At 44.6% G+C, this 20,394-nt stretch overlaps 1 long non-coding RNA gene across 1 annotated transcript; it reads left to right on the forward strand.

Annotated features, from left to right (window-relative positions):
* The first annotated feature begins 3,623 nt into the window (after positions 1–3,623).
* Positions 3,624–20,246, forward strand: LOC131517032 (uncharacterized). The gene is made up of 4 exons (XR_009264345.1): positions 3,624–3,757; positions 14,650–14,830; positions 17,016–17,305; positions 20,147–20,246. It is a non-coding gene; the product is annotated as an uncharacterized LOC131517032 (long non-coding RNA).
* The last annotated feature ends 148 nt before the right edge of the window (positions 20,247–20,394 follow it).

Raw genomic sequence — 20,394 nt, forward strand, 5'->3', positions numbered from 1 at the left:
ATCTCTGACTCTGTCTCAGAATCTGCTTCCCATGAAACCCTTTCCATGACAAACCCTGGACCACTTGCACGGCACCTACATGGACTGTTCTCTCTTCAGTGTTTTCCTCTGTGTAGAAAACTCTTTCCCTGTATGGTGGATGCTGTGATCTGTTGCCCAGATCCAACCTGAGAAATGGAAGACTTATTTCCCCAGCCTCTGGGATTGTTTTGCCGGGGAACAGCCCTCTTTTACTCATCCCAAGTCCACCTCCTTCTAGGGGCAGCCTGCAACACCCATGACTGATCCACCTGATGGTATAATGGCCTGGCTCCCTTACTCCTACTTGGAAAAACTCTGAAGAGGCCATTTCAGTTCTAGAGCTCTTATGGGATAGGCTGAGGCCCTTGTTTAGATTGTGTCATAGTTCAGCCCCCCCCCCCCCTCCTCAATCCTGTATCTTTCCCCTCCCACAAGCATTCTCTAACAAAAGTCTCATGTGCTAATCCCCATCTTATAGTCTTCTTTTTGGTCAACCCCATCTGCAATGTCCCTCTATTCTGAGGTAACTCTACTTATCCATTAAGAACTCAATTCAGAGGTCCCCACATCTAGAATCTCCCCCAACCATACCAATACCAATATTAACTTCCAGAATGGGATGGTTTTCCTTTGTTACTGTTCCCCAAATATCATGTATGTGGTTCTATCACCTCCATCGTAGAAACTCTCTCTCTCTTAATTTATATATGCATGTGGTTTTCTTCTGCACTGGACTGTGTGTTTTTTGTGTTGCCTAGCTGATCATTCCAGGGGCAGAGAAAGGAGCACTAAAGTGTGCCTCAGAGATCTGAATTCCAGTATCAGCTCTCCTAGTTATTTTCTATGCACCTTTTCCTCTCTCTGTGCCAGCGTGCATGACAGTAAAAGGGAACTGGCAATCTTCATTATTGTTCCCTTACCTGAAGGGTTTAAAATTTATCATTATAGTTGTGGTTGGGAAACTGCAGGCAGGACCCCCTCAGGGCTGGTTAAATATACTCTCTACTTAACAACGTCCACCCTTCCAGCCTTCCTCAGGGTTGACAGGAGAGCTGGCTGCCTGCAACGAGACAGGTGCAGAACACCAGTCTTGGTTCTCAGACCAGGGATATACTGATGTCAGAGTAGGCCATGGATTTGCTGGGGCAGCCCCAGTTTAATTTTTTTGATCCAGATGATTAAATAAGCATATTTAAATACCATTAACACTTGTGTTTTTGTAGCACTTTGCATGTAAACAAATTCCTAAACCACAAAAAGAAATCCTTTTTTAGACCACACAAGCCTGTTTGGGTTTGGAACAGTTATTATTCTGTATATGCAGTAAATCAAAGTAGCAAATTGGTATTGTGATTTGTAGATTGCCCTTGTTGCATTTTCCCCAGACACCTGGGTAATGAAATTTACTCGCTTAGTTTTTGAGGCTGAGGTTCTGACTTCTTGGAGTGCTCAGCAATGTGAAATCACTTCCTTAAAGCTCAGCTTCAATAATGACATGCAGTGACAACTTATTGAGCCCCTAGTGTGCGTCAGGTTCTATTCTGGCCATTACTTTTATCTCTCTAACGACCCTGTGAAGTACTTCTCCCTTTTGTACAGATGATAAAACTGGTACTTATACTGCTTACTGGTGTGCCAGAGTCAGTTCATATGGACTCTAAGAGCCAACAGTGCGAATCGCTTTCTAATTTTGCATTCAGTGACGACACGTTGGTCACTTAAAATTGGCCATGGTGGGAGTATTTACACCACAAAAATTGGCTCGTGTTACAAATTAGGGCTTTATTTATTTATTTATTTATTTATTTATTTATGGACTCTGTTGTTCAACATTTACTAGCATACCACTTGAAGCTAATAACCAGCTTAGCCAAGATTCAAATGCCCGAACCCTTGCTCCTTTCCCCTTTGATAGACAAGCCACAGGCTGATATCAGTACCTGGTACTTTCCTAAGGCTCTGAAGCAATCTGTACGGAAGACCACCCACCTCCTGTCCCTAACCTAATTCTGTTAACTCAAGATAGGAAGCAAAGTTCAGCCAGGGGCTAACCAGAATTCCCTTTATTCTGTTTCAACTCTTGCCAGAAAGGAAAGTCAAATGGTGAAAACTATTAGAGGAAAACCAAAGAGACAAAGACAATTTGGCTCCTGTTTGTTCAGGGTCCGTGAATAAATGCAAAGGAGGAACTGAATAAACCATTAGTTCCCAAATGCTTTGAGGAGCCCCACTGGAGAGCTCTTTTACTTGGCAGTGAGGAGAAGGACCCCATGGAAGCCTTAATCAACACCATCTAATTAAGGAGATGGAGTTTAATCTCTGGGCCAAGTGTCCATCTGCTTCCCATTTCCAATCATTTAGCACATATTAGGAGTGAACACAACATAGACTCAGAACAACCTCAGCGATGCCTTACATTTCCAAGACAGGAGGAAGACAAAAACTAACTTCAGAGAAGATAGCAGAATGGGCCAAGTGTCCTGCTAAAATCTAGCATGGACTGGAGTTGGAGACTGAGAAAATTAGCTTTAATAAATAGTTTTGCTTTTAATGACCTTGGACTCTTCACTGGCTAAGATGATCAATCCTGAGGCAATATTTAATAACCATGCATATTCATTTTGCATGTATTTTATAGTCCTTTTCTTTGTATGTTATTTCCAACTTTGGTTTTAAATTGGTAATTCTTTGAGGCTAGGGGCCATATCTATTAAGTCCTTGTAATAATATGTTGAGCGCTTCTCGCATGATAAATTCGTTCTAAGATTGAGTTGCCTATACCAGTAACTATCTCAAATTTGCAGAAGGACACCCTTTAGGGGCATCCCTCTATTTTTACATGACAAATTGTCCATAGCCCTTCTGCTTTGCTCTTGCTGCTTTGCTTTAAGGTAAGGGACTGGGGATGGTAAGGGTGGAGCTAGTAAGAGCGTAAGGCAACATTCTGCTCATGCCCGGTACAAAAACCACCATCTGTGAGCCCTGTGAAATCTGCTGCTCTCTCAGTCAGTAAAGAATGTGTGCAGCCGTTTGCTTAGGAACAATCCAGGTCAAAAGGTTGAGTTCTTGAAAGACACCAGAGGAAGGCTCTCTTTCCAACAAACATAGCAAAGTGTGGTGCAGGGGACGCACTTACCTTTTGGAGACTAATAGTGAGCACGTTAACAACATTAACAACAGCAAAGCATGATTTTGAATGAGTGTTAGTCATTGAGTGGGATGGAAAACAGCTTTATCCCCATGCATACCTCCCCAGATACAGTTTTTCCTTACCCTTCAATGAAATCTAGACGACACTGTCTGGTTTTCAGGTCATTTGTGGGTAAGGAAAAGTCCTGTAGCCACTGAATATTACAAAATGACACTAACCACCTCAGTAATTAAAATTTACAGACTGGTGTAAGAATAAAAGATCTAAAGTTCATTAAAAAAAATAGTATTTTTTTATACTATTAAGTATCCCCTCCCCCAGCTTGGCATTGCTTCAGTGGAAAGGAGCATGGAGTGGGAGAGGCTGGGTGGCTGGTTTCTCTTTTCTTGGTTCTGCCCCCTCTGCATTCCACTCCCAGTTTGCTAGTTGTGACTCTGGTTCCTCTCTAGTGCTGGAGTGGTGAGGAGGGACAGGAGGTGAGGACAGTTCTTACCTGACAGGTACAGTCATGACCTGGCATCGCTGTCTCTGGGTTTGGCAGATGTCCAGTGCTTTCTTGCCTTATTGCCCTGATGAGAACCTCCAGTAAGTACAATACTGATAATTTCTGATCTCAGGGTTTTCTTGTTTGTTTTCTTTTGTTGTAGACTATCAGATTTATCATAGTATGCTAAGAGTTTTTACTATGAATGACTGTTGAATTTCATACATTTTCCACATCCACTGTGATGATCAAATGATCTTTTTTTTCTTTATTCTGTTACTGTGCGGATTACATGATTGATTTTTCAGATGTTATCACTTGCATTCCTGGATTAAACTGCACTTAGTTATGATGTATTATCCTTCCCAAATCATTGGATTTTTATAATATTATGTTTAGGATTTTGTACCTATAGTTTTGAGGAAGACTGACTTACTGTTTTCCTTTCTTACAACGTTTTTATCCGGTTTTACTATCATGATTATGTTGTCTTCATGAAATGAGTTGAGAAGCATGTACTCTTTTTCTAGTCTCTGGAGGAGTTTAGTAAGATTGGTGTTATTTCTTCTTTAAATGTTTGGTAGACTTCACCGGTGAAAACATTAAACCCTTGAGATTTCTTTGTGGGGTGAATTTATTTCTTTTGGATTTCTCTGTGGGTTCTTTGGAGATACCCCCCCCCCCCCATCACTGGGAACCATTTACCTATGAATCTCTGCTTTAGGGGATGTTCTCTCCATTTGGCTGCTAAGACCCCTGTATTACTTTACTTGGGCTGCCATAACAAAATATCAGAGACTGGCTGGCTTAAACAACAGACACAGTTGTTTTATCACAGTTCTGGAGGCTGGAAGTCCAAGCTCAAGGTGCCAGCAGGGTTGTTTTCTGCTGAGGGCTCTCTCTCAGACCACCACATCCTTGCTATGTCTTCAAATGACATTTCCTCTGTGCATGCTCTGGTCTCCTTTTCTTCTTATGAGGACACCAGTCCTCTTAAATTAGGGCCCCAACCCTACGACCTCATTTAACCTTAATTACCTTCTTCACAGCCCTATCTCCAAATATAGTCACACTGAGCTTTACCACATGAATTTTAAGGGACACAATTCAGTCCATAACAACCCCAATTCTCTGTGACACTTCCACACAGGCTCTCCCCTGTTCTTTTCCTACTGCTCTTCTAGGTGGCCTCATGGGCAAAGCCCCTCTGAGTTGGTTCTGCTCTCTCTCTCTTTCTGCTTACTTCTGGTGCACAGAATATACTTCATCTTAAATCCTTCAGTAGAGGGAATGAAAATTACTCCCAGAAGGGGGCCTCTATGCTGTTGCCCCTTGATGCTTCAGTTAGCCTCCAGGCCCTTCTGATTTCTTGTCTCTGAGTCAACCACTTGAGACCTGCTTTCTATGTGGGCTTATATGAAGCCCTCTGCAGGCTCCCTTGATGCCTTTATGGGTAGGCTTGAGGTAAGGCATGAGCCTCCCTCTTGGAGCGGGTGAAGAGGCTCACTGACCACTTACCTCCAAATAAAAGCCTCTCTCCGATTCCCATCTTTGCTTTTGTTGTCTTTAATCTCTTTATAGGCTGGAGGTGAGTAACAAGCTTGAGTCACGAAACTGGCTTTCACATACTTCCATTTCTAGTTTTGCTTAAGTGGTCTGACTAGCACCTGTAGTATTAAAGCCTCTGATGACATTGAGACTATGTCCCACGTTAACCTCCTGCTCTATTAGCTAGCATGCTATACAAGTGTCTATATTAGCAAATTGTATAGGTAAGGACTCAGAGATTGACAAATTTTGTACTGAGATGATATCTAAGCGATGCACAACTGTTTAAAAGTGGTGCTCTCCTAAATGTAAGAGACTATCATCATCTTTCTTTTTGATAATTTCCAGGGCTTATCTCAGAGCTTAGAGAAGGCCACCAGCAGTTGAAGTAGATGATCTTGCATCTCATGGTGTCAGACTCAGACTCCATTTCCCTCTCCCTTCGAGAGTGAGGACCTCAGACACCACATTCTTCCTGTGGCATCTCTTGCTTAGATACCAGGTCCACTGCTCCAGTATTGGAAAGAGACCTCGGTTTTCCACCAGGCTTTTTACTCACAGCTGCCCGAGTGAAAGGCTTTGGCCACCATGCAGAAGAATAGGTGGGAGCTGCAAGGAGTGAAGGTAGTCAGAATCTTACAAAATCACAGCACAGAAATGAGACTGTAACCTGAGTTCGGAGAGCAGGAGAAAGGTACTGCAGTAGAATGTTAGGCTGGAGATGGAGGGACCTTCATGAGTGGGCACAGAAGGCAATATTCAGTAGAGAATTAAAGACCACTCTAATGACTTCATTTTATTTTTATTTTTGAGATGGGGGGAGGGGCAGAGAGAGAGAGAGAGAGAGAGAGAGAGAGAGAATCTCAAGCAGGCTCCAGGCTTTGAGCTGTCGCTGTCAGCACAGAGCCTGACATGGGGTCTGAACCCACAAACCTGTGAGATCATGACCTGAGGTGAAGTCGGATGCTTAACCCACAGAGCCACCCAGGTGCCCCAATGGCTTCATTTTAATTTGATTACTGCTGTAAAAACTCTATCTCCAAATAAAATCCCATTCTGAGATATGAGGGAGGGGTGCTGGTTAGGACTTCAAAATATGAGTTTGGGGGGTGGGGTGAGGACACAATTCAATTCAGAAATAACAGATGCCATCAATAAAGTCTGCTGGTTTATCCATGGTTCTCCATCCGGATCACATGCCTTAATCTGTTCACAGAAGGGACAATGGAAAAACATGAGTCAGGCCACTTGGCTCTACTCCCTGTTCTGCCCCAAGTGATCTGGATGTCTCTGGGCAAGTCCCTTCACTTTCAGTCTCTGCTTTGTCCTATAGAAAATCAAGGAATTGGACTAAAGCTCCTGAGGGTCTGACCTGTGGTTCTAAAGAAAACTGCAGGAGAGAGCCAGCATGGTGGCAGCCGGACCACTCAGTGACCTGAGACACACTGGTGTCGAGGAAGCACCGAACCAGTGCTCCTGTCAAGGCAGAGATTTAACGCCAGTTAACGCCAGGTCAGGGTTAGTGTTTTTGAGTACCAAGGAGCTTTGGTCCAGCTTGCTTGGAATACAAACTATATATTTTCCTTGACTGCCTTTCCTCTTCTTGTAAGCCAGTGAGAGGATTAATGCGGAGAGGCTTTAGTTCTGATCTTTGAGAGGGCACGGGAAAGTTAAACAAGAGAACTGGATCAATACAGCATTGCTCCTACTCAGAAGGACTTCGAGTCACAGGGCATTACAGCTGGGAGCCTCAACGCCACCTGGATTGAGTGCCTTATTTTATAGCTAGGGGTGCTGAGGCCTAGAGAGAAGTTTAGTTAGTTCATCACTGTCACTCATGCCCCCTAGAGGGAGCACTGGGATTGGGACCCAGCCGCTTGGGTATAACACCCCACTTCTCTGTCTACAAACAAGAGTATATTCTTGTGTCTGTGGAAATTAAGATTTGAAACATCATTTCTGCTTCTTCGGTAAACAACTTTGAGAGTGCCTGTCCTGCTCAAGAATCAACTCTTCTCCCACTTTCCTGAGAGCATCAGCATGGCGTTGGTATGAAAGGTAGGGAAACCATGTTGACCAGCCAGACCTTTTCCCCTGGAGATTGGGAATCAGGATTAGCAATTCTAGTCTGGCCTGGTCTCCCCTTCAACCCTAAAGCTTTGCTGTGGCCGTCCTCCACCTGCTGTGTGGGCTAAGTGGTACACAAGGATGGGCTCTGGGGAAGAAGGGATGCAGACGGAGAGAGCACACTCTCTTGCCCCAGGGGCTTCCATATCCCAGTCCAGTCCTGTTGGAGGCTCGGCTGTTTTCGTGTCTCTAGGGGTCTAGAAAACACCTGCATCTCAATATGAAGCACCCTCCTCTTTTTACCCCCTGAAATTAGTTTGAATTGATAGTGCTCTTACTTGCCACCAACGATTTTAGCTAACGTGGGTACTTATCTTAAGAAAAGTTGAGCACACATTTTGTTTCCATTTAGTTTAATGGCCATGCCATCATAGAGGACCAGGGTACCCTCCAACTCTTTCCAGAAACCAACGTAATAGCTGTCTCTATCCCTCCCATTCAATCGGTTGCTTAATCTGGACAGCTTTTCTTTCAAAAGGACTCTCAAATTCATCGCTCTTATCCATAACTGATGCCACTTATTTTTTCATGCTGGTCATTGGCAGTAATATCCCAACTGGTTGTATCGACACTCATCTCTCACTTTCAAATCATTGTCGCTTCAGATGTGGCTCCTGATGCTTGCTTTATGACCCTGCCTAATGTTAAAGTGGCAGGCTCTGAGCTGCCAAGCAGGAGAGTGCTGGGAAGGGGCTAAAATAGTGTATTACTTTTCTCTTGCTATATAATAAATTACTATACATTTAGCAGCTTAAACAATATCTGTTTATAATCTCACAGTTCTGCAGGTCAGAAGTCATTCCAGCTTGCCTGGGTTCTATACTCAGGGTCTCTGAAAGCCAAAAATCAAGATGTTGGCCAGACTGGGCTCTTACTTGGAGGCTCTGGGAAGAAGCTTGTAAACCACTGGTGTTGTGGGCAGAATTCAGTGCCTTGCAGCTTTAGGCCTGTGGTCTCTATTTCCTTGCTGGCTGTCAGCTGGAGGTCATTCTGCTCCAAGAGGCCACCCACATCCCTTCTCACATGGCTCCTCCATTTTCCCAAGCAGCATTGGGGCATTGAGTCCTTTTCATGCTCCGATTACTTGCCCTTCTGCCACTTGCTGGAGAAAATTCTGCTTTTACAGGGCTCATGTGACCAGATTAGGCCCACCCATTCTGATTAGTCTATTTATGTATTTATTTTGAGAGAGAGAGAGAGGAGAGAGAGAGAGAAAGTGTGAGTGGGGACGAGGCAGAGAGAGAGAGAGGGACAGAGAGAATCCCAAGCAGACTCCACTCTACCAGCACAGAGACTGATGTGGGGCTCAAACTTATGAACTATGAGATTATGACTTGAGCCGAAATCAAGAGTTGGATGCTTAACTGACTGGGCCACCCAGGCGCCCTTTGATCAGCAACCTTAATCACATACGCAGGATCTCTTTTGCCCTACGACATGGCATAATCATGGGAATGGCATCTTATTGTGTTCCCAGGTTCCATACACACTCAGGTGGAGAAGTTTTCTAAGGCCAAGGGTCATTGTGGTCATTCTTCAAATTCTGCCCACCACACACAGGGTCATGGGTAGGATTGCTCACCTAAGCAGTTTGGGAAAGGTCAGAGGTGTGAATTAAGACACAGTGCAATGGACGCAAACTTGGTCAGTGACTTGAGTCCAAGGGAGGTCAAGGCAGTAGCAGAGCCCAAATTAGAGACAATATCTGGACTTTTTGTGTTGTGTGTTTGTGGGGTGGGAGAAGCAGTGTGAGGAGGGGGAATAGTGGGGGGGAGATGTGCAATGAGGGGAAGGTGCTGGGAAGTTACTTGGTATTATATAAGCCTTATGAACAAATGACCCAATGGGTCTAGAAAGAATATTTCTTTTCTTGGGGCAGCCAAAGTTCCAGTGTCACCCTCCTGACCAAATTTTTCAAGCGCTTCCCCATATTCCTCAGTCTGGCATTCAAAGCCTTCCCTTTCCAGGCTCTCACTTACATTCCAGCCTTATTTCTCACACATCCTTCTCCTGCTGACTTTTCAGTAGAAGTGGTACATAATGAAATTGGTAACATAGTGAAGGATCAATGCCAGCCAATTGTTACCTGAGAGAACTCACAGGTGGTATTGTTAGGCTGCTGAATTTTCAGTGATGTGGGGTCAATCTCTAGTCTTCAGCACCTCAGAAACAGGCCATGTCCGGGATAGTTCTCAAATAGACACTAATAATAGTTGCTGTCTATGTTTGCCTTGCTGCGTGTACTGATCTTTGCCTCTCCTCTGTTATATCTGGAGTTTCTAGCTTCTCAGATTTGGCTCAGGAGGGACCCTTTCCTGAGCCCTTGCAAATGCTCCCCCTTCCCAACAATTGTAGCAAAACCAATCCAATCGGTGGGGCCCAGTGCAAAAATGAAAATGTGGGCTCTTGTTCAGAAATGATTAAGAATTTCAAGATGGCGCCTGCCTAGCACTAAAGCGAGCCAGGACGCTTGTATCACTGCACAGGTCGATGCTCAGTAAGCTGTACTCATTGAAGGCCCTCCCATTTCTCCTGGCTCCTGTTTACATCCACAGAGTAGATTCTCAAAAACTGCTATTGAATGACAACCAAGGATTTCAGATGTGCTGGCATGATATGGAGCTCTTGAAATTCTCTAAATCCATAAACACGGCAGTGAGTTAAATCTTTGGCTTAATGCATGCTATAAAAATGCTAACGGAATGTTGGGCACCTTAAGTAGAAAATGGCAACTTAGTATAGGAAATGTCATCTAGACTTTGAAATATGGAATACTAATGGGCCTAATGAACATGGAAGCAGCAAATAGAAGGGAAGGTGAGGGACCTCTTTTTAGATCTGCAATACTTCCTTAGGGAGGAGAGCAGAGTGAAAAAGTGAAAAAATAAATACCACCTAGCAAACATTAGGGCTTCTAGGCTTTGGACACCTGCTTTCTCCAAGGTCACCAAAGGCATTCTCAAAAGCACCTTGGAGGAGGGCTGGCATGGTGGGGCTGGGATGCAGCAGGACAGGGGTGGGACCGACTACTGGCTTTAAAACAACAGCTCTCTAATGAGCTAAAACAATTAGCAAGGCTGCATTCTGCCTTACGGGCCTGACAGGCCAGTAAGAATTATGAAATGGCCGCTGGCAGATGAATGGGGATTGCCTCCACCATCTGTCTTGCAAATGATCCTGTAGGTACAGCTATTATTTCAGTCAGACACTGGCAGGCAGGCAATTGTTCACAGCCTCTGTGAAGAATAGCGGCTGTCAAGGGTTTGGTGAGTGTTACGACTTCCCACAGACCTATTTTCAGCTGGTGTGAGATATTAAAACATGGAGGGGACACAGGACATGGGGCCAGTGACTGACCAGGAATTTTAGTGGGCTTCCCCCTCACCTGGGCCACTCTGCCCTTCTCCCAGTATTTCTCCCTTTTGATCCTCCCTGCTCCCCTTACCCTAAGCCTCTTCTCCCTGCTCGTTTTTCTTCCTTACTCTTTTTGCCTCTTCCTCTCACAAAACTACTCAAGTGTCTGGGGAGAAAGGTTACTGTTGCCTCCAGGAGGCCTGGCACGAAGGGATGGGGGCGTTGGAGGTAGAATGTGCCAAGGACGCAAGTCAAACCACACTGCACATACACCCAGAGGCCAGCTCTGGAATCGCTGGTGATACTACCCCAGGGAAGGGGGGGATGCAAAGAGGAGCTTAACAACATAGAGGAAAAAGCCAACAAAAGACATAGAGCATTAAATATTGTGTCAATCCTGGCTAATAAGGTGGCCGGAAGATAAGAAAAAGCAGTTAGAAGACACAGAGTGTCATCAAAATCCCCCAAAGGTAGGTGTGATCTTGAGCACACTCCATAGCTTCCTGTAATTTGATGATTTCATTTATCAGCATTTTAATTTTCATCCCTTTATGGACCAATTTGAGTGACACGATTCAGCCCACACAGGGTTTGACATGACAGATGGATTCGAAGCCCCCCACACTGCACTCACCTCCACATTCCAAAGCACCATCCTGAACAGACAGAGTTGAATAGCACCCTGCTGTCCAACCTCCCCTCTGGAGCAGGAGAGGTCTTTGAAAGGATAGCACCTTGAGCATCAGTTCAAGGGCAGAATCGAATGACTGCTTAGTAACCCTGGTAAATATGGCAAGAATCCCAGCATTCACTGTTTTCCCCTCTCCGACCTCGCTTACATTCTTATATTCTTCCTCTTCAGCTTTCTCCTCTCTCTCCTCCTCCAACTCTCCACCCACTGGCTCCATCACAAGCAAGGCTTAAAAACAAAACAACAAAACCCTTCCGGGCTGCTTCAGCTGCAGGAGGTGTCTTACATTAACATCGCCGTATCTCATTAGACATTGTAACCTAAGTTTCCTCACTTTGTGCCAGGAAGAGAATCTGAGGACTGTATATCAAGTATTATTGAAATGTCTGTTTCACTCACAATCACCTGAAAGTGTTCTCTACTGGGATTTTGGTAGCATAAAAAGTTGGCGATCCGTTTTTATTTTGTGTTGAGATTTAAGCTCAAACCTGTTCCTAAGTGGGTGCAGAGTGTCCAGTGGCTTCCTGGCTAATGCCCTACCATTAGAGTGACCATGTGGTTTATCATGAATCTGGGTGCTTTTGAATGAAAAGAGTTCCTATTCATGATTACAACAGGACAACAGCTGTAAACGTGGCTGTCCTGGGCAAGCCTGGGTGCACAGTCCCCTGCCTATCATGGAAAGGCAGAATAGGAGGAGAAGCATTTCGCTGAGATTAAAGATGATTACCTCTTCTTCTTGTTTTTAATGTTTATTTATTTCTGAGAGAGAGAGACAGAGAGAGAGAGAGAGAGAGAGAGAGAGAGAGCGGGTAGAGAGAGGGGGAAACACAGAATCTGAAGCAGGCTCCAGACTCTGAGCTGTCAGCACAGAGCCCGATATGGGGCTCAAACCCATGAACAGTTAGATCATGACCTGAGCTGAAGTTGGATGCTTAACCAACTAAGCCACCCAGGCGCCCCAACCTCTTCTGAGTGCCTAGAACCCTAGCTGAACTTGTCAGCCATTTCGCATCTAGTGTATCCCATCTTGAAATTTTATTCTCCTCATGTGACTCTGTCTTTAAGGTTGGGGTCTAGATTCCTCTTTCCATTTCCCCAGGAGAGATCCAGAGTCTTCAGTAAATGCTTGTTGATTACAACTAGGTTGGGTTTGAGAGGAGCTATTGGCTATCCCTGGTTTCAGTGGGACATGCCTACCATCCATGTTGGGGGAGATCTGTCCTGAGAGCCGAAACACCTCACCTTGGGGGTTAAGGGCTTTGTTGGTTTCCTGTTGCTTCTGTAACAAATCAGCACAAACTTAGTGGCTTGCACCAACACAAATTTATTATTTTACAGTTCTAGATGTCAGAAGTCCTCAAATCAAGGTGTTAGCAATACTGTGTTCCTTCTGGAAGCTCCAAGGCAGAATCTGTTTCCCTGCCTTTTCTAGCTTCTAGGGGCCCTCTGAATCACTGGATTTGTGGTTGCTTCTTCCACCTTCAAGGCCAGTAGTTTAGCATCTTCTAGTCTCTCTCTCTCTCTGCTTTCCTTGTCACATAGTTTTTCTGACTCTAACCCACCTGCCTCTTTCTTATAAGGACCCTTACGATTACATTGGGCTTATTGGATAATCCAGGATAATCTCCCCATCAGGATAGTCCTGATTCTAGCCAAGTAGGAAATTAATCATTTGCCAGAAGTAAAGGATTTTGCCAAAAGAGACTTGGGAGAGTGGCAAAGGTCTGGGAGCAGATGCTGTGCCAAGATGCCTGAGATGATGTCAGGCAAAGTTCAGGTGGAGAAAGAAACCATGCCAGTTATTGGAACAGGGAGAATTTAACATAGATCATTGTTAATTAGTAAAAAGGAGTTAACTGCCGAGGGATACAGAAGCAGCAGGTGCAATGTTGAAGGTCCAACTCCAGATCCACAAGGCAGGAGGTGGGGAGAAAGGGGGAATTTGGAACTGAGACACAATAAATCCGTAATGCCATAGATGAACAAAAGGGTTGCCCAATACAGTAGATAAAGATTTTATAGTTTAGAAAATTATCATCCCTTCTTTCCTTTCCAGATTCAGAATTCCATAGAAAAGGAGAGTACTGAAGGGTTCAAGAAAACATTACCAAAGTTGGATGGGGCAGTGTGAGTCCCACCAATATCAAATGTAAAACAGGCGAAGAAAAGGCAGCATTTGTTTATTGTATTTGTTTGTTTTTTTTGCTTGGGGGAACTTCAGTGGCTCCTGACAACTGCTTTCTGATTTCCAGAGGCTGGAGAAACTTTCTGTAATTCAGCTGCTCTAATGGGGATAACTAGCAGGCAGCGATCTGAGTGGTAGACTCTGTACAGAGTGGTTGGGGAGGCTGGTGGCTGCAGAGTGTGGCCCTGGGGGGCTCAGTGGGAGGGAACACAGCCATTTGAACCTTCATCCATGTGGACAACTTGCCTACAGAAATGTGGTCTGTTTATACTCCCATTTGATAGTATTTGATTATGGGATGTCATCAGCTTTTGAATGCCACCTTTTTAAAAATTTGCATTTCTCTATGAGGCTAACCAGCTTTTCATATATTTAGTTCCTTCGATGTTTTTTTTCTTCTGTGAACTCCCTTTGGAGTCCTGCATGGGAGCTTTAACTGGAGCAAATGTTCATTTATGTAATAGGAGTGTACTAAGTGCCTAGTAAATCATAGGTCCTCAGGCAATGGGGTAAACAAAATAGACATGGTCCATGCGGGCCAGACAGTAAAGAAGAAAACGTGTCTGAGTACACATTTGGTGGGTTCTTCTTTAGATGCAGTGGTTAGGGAAGATCTTTCTGAGGAGACATGTAAGTGGAGACTTGATAGACAAGAAATGATGGGCCACATGAGGTGTTAGGGAAGGAACTGTTGTTCTTGGCCTCACAGACAGCAAGGTGAAGGTTTTCAGGCACACGAGGACCTGGCATGCTAGAGAATGGGAAGATACCCAAGCTGGTTAAAGCACAGTGAGGAATGAGGTGGGTTTATGTTCAGTCCCAGCTGAATTCAGGGGCAGACCTGGGCACTATTTTCAAGGCTTTCTTTTCTTAGGTTAAAAACCCTACAAAGAAACTTAGGCCAATGTCTTTTGTGGGCATGCTTGTAGAATTAGACTTGTCGGGACTTACAGAAGCCCTCATCTGTTGCTAAGCAGGACTACTATGGATCATTCCTCACAAAGAAGGACAGGTTTGAATAGCTTCGGAAATAGAGCGAGTGCTTTCCCCTAATTGCCCCCTCCTGTTGTTCATGCTTTCGTTAGAATTAACGGCTATCCCTCATGCTGCCACAGGAACCTTCTTTTGCCCTTCATCTGTCCTCCCTCCACGTCAGGGAGGAGAAACTGAATAAGGGGAAACACAGAATGAGGACCCAGCGGGTGGACTATGGTGCACATCCTCTTCCTCCTGTGGCTCCTCAATCTCTTTCATCCAACATTGCTGGTGAGTAGGATGAGCCTGAGGGCTATCTTGTGAGTGTGTGTGTGTGTGTGTGTGTGTGGTGGCTCACCCACCATGGAGAATGTGGTGGAGTCCAGAGGAACACCAGCTTGAGTAGGTGGCTTAGACCAGCTCAGCATTAGGCTTGGGGAGAGATAGTTAGGCCTTCTTCCAGGTCTTTCTCCTGCTGTTGCCCAGCTGAGGCACCCCCCAGGGGGGAGTACAGAGCTGGCTTCCAGGCTTCCTTCAGTCAGGATAATCATGCTGCTCCCAGGGAGAGGAGCTGAGCAGTGAGTCTTCCCTGTGTCTGAAAGAATGTCCTCAGATTGCATCCTTTGATAAGATCAGTAACCTGTCTTTCTGGAGTAACTAATTATCATTCCTTTCATGTTTATTCAGTGAATTCCCAAGACCTTGGCCATTTTTGTGGTGCTCCATGTTTATCTTATGTTAGGACAACCACACACAGTATGGGCCTGAATGTGTCTCCATCCAGGGGGAGTATGTCTGACTTCCCCGACTAGTTGCTGAAATTTTATTTTGTTTGTTGTCAACAAAAGACTTCCCAGGTGGAAGGAGAACAGGTGTCTTCATCAGGATGTCAGAACTCTCAAGAGTTACCCCAGGTCCTGGGGTGAGCTGCATCCAGGCCAACCTATCCAGCATAGTGTTCTCCCTCCACCCCTGGAATGCCCCGAGTCTTTCCCCTTGGGGGTTGCCTTTAAGCCCAGGTGTCCCTTACCCTGAGCAGCCTGGGACTATCTCCTACTATGGTCTTTGTTCTACTTCTCATGATGGCAAGTGGCATCAAACTCTCTGTTGGGGATTCTTTTCCTTGGGAGAGGAGGAAGAGGGGATGGCAGTGCCATCTGGCATCATCACGTAGGGTCAGACCCATAGGGGGAGAGGGGGAGGTAGATAAAGGAATCCCTTAGGTGTTGAGTGGGGACTTGCAGACCAGTGTGTTAGGGAGTGACCTAACCTCCTTAGCACTTTGTATTTCAAAGAGTTCCTTTACATAGCACACATCACTCACCAGGACTATGAGGCAGGCAGGATGTAGATTATTTTCCTTTGAAACATGAAGAATCAGATACAGAAAGATTATGTAGTTTGCCTGAGGATGAAAAGCTAATGACAAAGCCAGGAAGCTCTCTGCTAGGAAGGATTCTAGTTAATTTACTTTTAAAAAAGAAACTTGCATGGCTTGCAATTTGCTAAAAAAAAAACAAAAAAAAAAAAAGCCAAAAAACCCCCCAACTCCCCCCCCCCCCAAAAAAAAACCCAACAACACCTAGTGCAATTTTTTAAAAAATTTTTTTTTTTTTAACGTTTATTTATTTTTGAGACAGAGAGAGACAGAGCATGAACGGGGGAGGGTCACAGAGAGAGGGAGACACAGAATCTGAAACGGGCTCCAGGCTCTGAGCTGTCAGCTCAGGGCCCGACGCGGGGCTTGAACCCACGGACCGTGAGATCGTGACCTGAGCCGAAGTCGGACGCTTAACCGACCGAGCCACCCAGGCGCCCCCTCTTTTTTTTTAAAAAAAAAATTTTTTTTTTTTAACATTTATTTACACCTAGTGCAATTTTTACAGGAGTAGAGGTTGGGGTTTGGTTGGGGTACATCCACTGTTGAAACTAGCCAGGTCCTTCTTACGTGGACAGTCGTTTACAAATGACCGATTTCCCGAATAGTCTTGGATTTACTTGGACATCATAATTAACAGCACTGTGACAACTATGGGAGAACAGTATGCTGACATCAGTTTTTCTGGGTCCTTCTTTCCTTCTTTTAGCTGAATGCCTAAAGATGCTTCCAGAAAAGGCATGCTATCACTGGTTTACACTGAGATATGAATTCCTTCCTTTTCTCTCAGGGCTATTTTCAGACTAGGCCCAGATTCCATTTGTGGAGTAAATGGTTCTAAGTTACTCTCAATCTAAGTCATCTAGGAATAGTCTCTGTTTGAGTAGCATCATCCTTGGAGTCACAGCAATACACCTGCAGATCTTGGACTTCTTTTTTGAAAAGGAGCATGAATTACTACCCAAAGGACAGGTCTCATATTCTCCCAGGCCATAAAACTGTTCATGTCCATTCCTGTAGGTGATGGCACAGACCCTAGGGCCAGTTTGTCTCGCTCTTCTCTTTTGTGAATTTAGTCTTTTTGGAAATTTCCTCCAGAAAATGACTCCCACTGGGTTGCATTTGGGCCAGGAGCCTCAGCTGGATATGTGAAATGTCAAGGGTTCTATGTCTACGGATCATAAAAATGGCAAAAGAGACCTGGAAAATGTCTGCTCACATGCCCTGGGCCAACATGGATTTAAGGAAAACACATCCATTCTTCCAGCCATCAGCGCAGTCTGGAAGCCATCACAAGCCTGTAAGTTTTACTACTTTATTTTGGATCCATCACAGAGAAGAAGCCTGCTGCCAAGCTGACTGGCACACATGGAGCCCTTATGTGCCAGGTATGGGGCTAAAATTACTTTTGTGATTTCGTTTAATCCTTATAATAACCTGTGAAGTAGACAATAACTCCCATTTTAAAGCTAAAAAAACAGGCACAGAGAGGGTCGGTGTGTTGCCTGAGACCAACCAGGACTGGAGCTGGGATTTGAAGGACAGGCCCTTCTGGGACCATTTATTAACTACAGTGCAATGCTGCCTCCAGTAAGTCATCACAAGAGGGCACCCTGCCCATGTCCACTCCAGTACAAGATGTGTTTTATTTTTCCTCCCGGGGGTGTGCGTTGGGCACGATTCACACATTCTTTTTTCCCTGTTTCTGTCAAATGCTGAGGCTCCTTCAATACTGGAAAGCTTCAGACCAATCTATATGTGCCTACTTGTATTGGCCACTATAATTTGGAACAGGCTCCAGGTTCCGTGCTCTCAGCACAGAGCCCTGTGCGGGGCTTGAACCCATGAACTGTGAGCTGAAGTCTGACGCTTAACTGAGCAGTCAGGTACCCCTATAATTCCAGGTCTAAAACACTGCCCAAAGGAAGCTACTGTGGTATGAGTAAAAAGTATGTTCAATAGTAGGAACCAGATTTTCCTTCCTAGGGTAGTAAAAGAGAGGATTCATTTTAAGGAAAACTAACAGAAAGCTTCAGGTTTTAATCACCAAGAATGTGGTGTTATAATTACACAGAGCATTTGGTGCTCATGGTCAGAGTATGTAATGGGAATTTTCTTTAGAAATTGTGAATCATCCAACCCATGTTTTAGATCTCTGGATAAAGCTACGAATTTATGGGCTCAGTTTTCTTTTTTCTATGTCATCTGACAGTGAGTGGCAAAGAAATTGGGATACAATATCATAGGACAAAGGTTCATATCTAATGTTGACAAGGGACACCAGGGACTTGCAGGATTGGTGATTCCTGACACATCTAAATATGGATGTGTGATGGGGCCAGGCTCCATTTAAATAGCCATCTTCAGGCTGGTTGAACACACAAAGACAAGGAAAAAAAAAACCAAACATGCGTTCTATTAAAAAAAAAAAAAAGGCTTCATTCCACCTGAGAATCACTGGCATATAATATGTCTAAAAGACAAAATGCGAGAGCAGTGGCAATACACAGCAGCAGCCAACTCAGAATCCCTTAGTTCTGTCCACTGGTTCCCGGGGAACCTAGGGAGGTAGGACAGTGTTGCCTCACCAGCCTACATCCAGCAGTGGCATGTGCCACTGAGGCAGCCCTCCTGAAGACCATGACTCATCAGCAGAAGGAAGAAAATGTGGCACCAAACTTCAGGACTGGGAAGTGAAAACGTGACTCAGGAAATCCTGAGGCTCCAGACGAGGCTCCAGGGAGAAATATAATGGGAGTCAAGGCAGGAGGTTACATTATAGCAGTAATTGAGCTGAAATGCATAGTACATTTAATTTCCTTGACAGCTTTAATTTGCTGGTTTAAACCCATTAAGCATCTGGGGAAGCCAGGTGCCGTCATCCGAAGCCTTCTGAGGTAGTTTCGCTTTTCTTTGCAAACACAAGATGGCCAGGGACACCAAGAGGGCAAGTTTGGGAGTAAAATGTGTGCATTTCTAGTGGCTTCCCAGGTGACAGTGAGGCAGCCCGGGTGGAGACTGCCCTAAGCCACCGTGAGCCAGCACTTTACAGCAGAGGAATAGTTAGCTGAAGCAGGATTTAAAAAGGGACAGCAAGGTGAAGGGCACGGAAGGGAGAGAGGTTGGTAGGAGGTAAAAATGAAGCCGAATTTTTGTGTCAGGCTGGCTCTGGCTATGCAAAATCACTTTGTATGGTAATTCCTGGATGTTCAAAAAGAAAATCAAAGGAAAATCCATAGTTTGCCCCATCTCGTTACAATAGGGCTGTTAGTACATTCACATTTATAGAATAAGTGAGATCTGTCTTGTGGGGGTGGGGGGGAGATCTGTTCTTTTTCCATGTCTCTTAAGTCTTTACATTTCATACACTGACAATGGCCCACCTGAGGCATTTTCTGGTTTTGTTGACCCGGGAAATACTGGCACCTACCTCGCCAGTCCAGAAGGGCAAGAAAGTGTCATGGAGTGATTTCAGGGGAACGTAGGAGCACAGCCTCTTTTCTTGCTGTCAGTTGTGAGCATGCATATGTGGAATGTGCAGACGTACGTCCAGGTACCACCCAGGCCCACCTGTGCCAGGCACCCAGAATGGGTATCAACAGAAATAACACTCAAACATTTGCATCTCTGTTTGAAATTTATTTTTGGTATTTTTTTCCCCCCACTTTTCTTCTCTCTGCCTCCCTCACTCCCCGCCCTCAATCTGCTTCTTTAGGCAGATGATGATCATGATGGGTCAATAGTTTTTCCTAAGCATGTCCTCACTCACAGGGGGAGGGCACCATTAGATTTTTTATCTTTTTAGTATTATTTTTTAGATTAAAAAGCGCTTACCATATTCATCCTCCCCTCAAATTGAGAATTAACGGTGGTGGAATTGCCAGCAAATACAAATTAAGAAAAAAGATCACTATTGCAAAGCAATGGGCTTATAATGAGTTTGCAAGAATTGGGGCCTTTAACTACATAATTAAGGCTGCTTTCCTCATCCAGCCAAGCCATCTCTCTGTCCTGCCTTCTCTGAAAAGTAGAGACTGCAGTCTTGCCCTTCCATCCAGGAAACACTTCAAAGTCCTGCCTGCTTTAGCACATGTCCACGCCAACCCAGAGGGCTGCTCTGTACAGTGTCACCCAAGTCACTTCCCTTGAAAACAAGTGGGTGATGCGGTATTTATTTCTATAAGAGTAAATCGACATAATTGGATCAAGTCTTCTTTCCAATTTAACAGGGCATGAAACTGGTCTGCTGAATGAGGGCCCAGGCTGTAAATGAGTATCTGAGCTGAGAACATCACCAGTATCAGCAGAAAGGTAACTGTTCATTGGCTTAATTCCTTTGCCTGTGAGAAGAAAAAAAAAAAAACCAAAGACTCTTGCTGGATAGAAGCTAATGGTCTAAAGTAAGGTTAGCTCTTTTGACTTTTACACATTTCAAGTTTTACCTTTAGAACATATATAAGGAAACGCTACCATTATG

This window comes from Neofelis nebulosa, chromosome 7 (genome assembly GCF_028018385.1).
Source record: "Neofelis nebulosa isolate mNeoNeb1 chromosome 7, mNeoNeb1.pri, whole genome shotgun sequence".
In the NCBI taxonomy this organism is placed as follows: domain Eukaryota; kingdom Metazoa; phylum Chordata; class Mammalia; order Carnivora; family Felidae; genus Neofelis; species Neofelis nebulosa.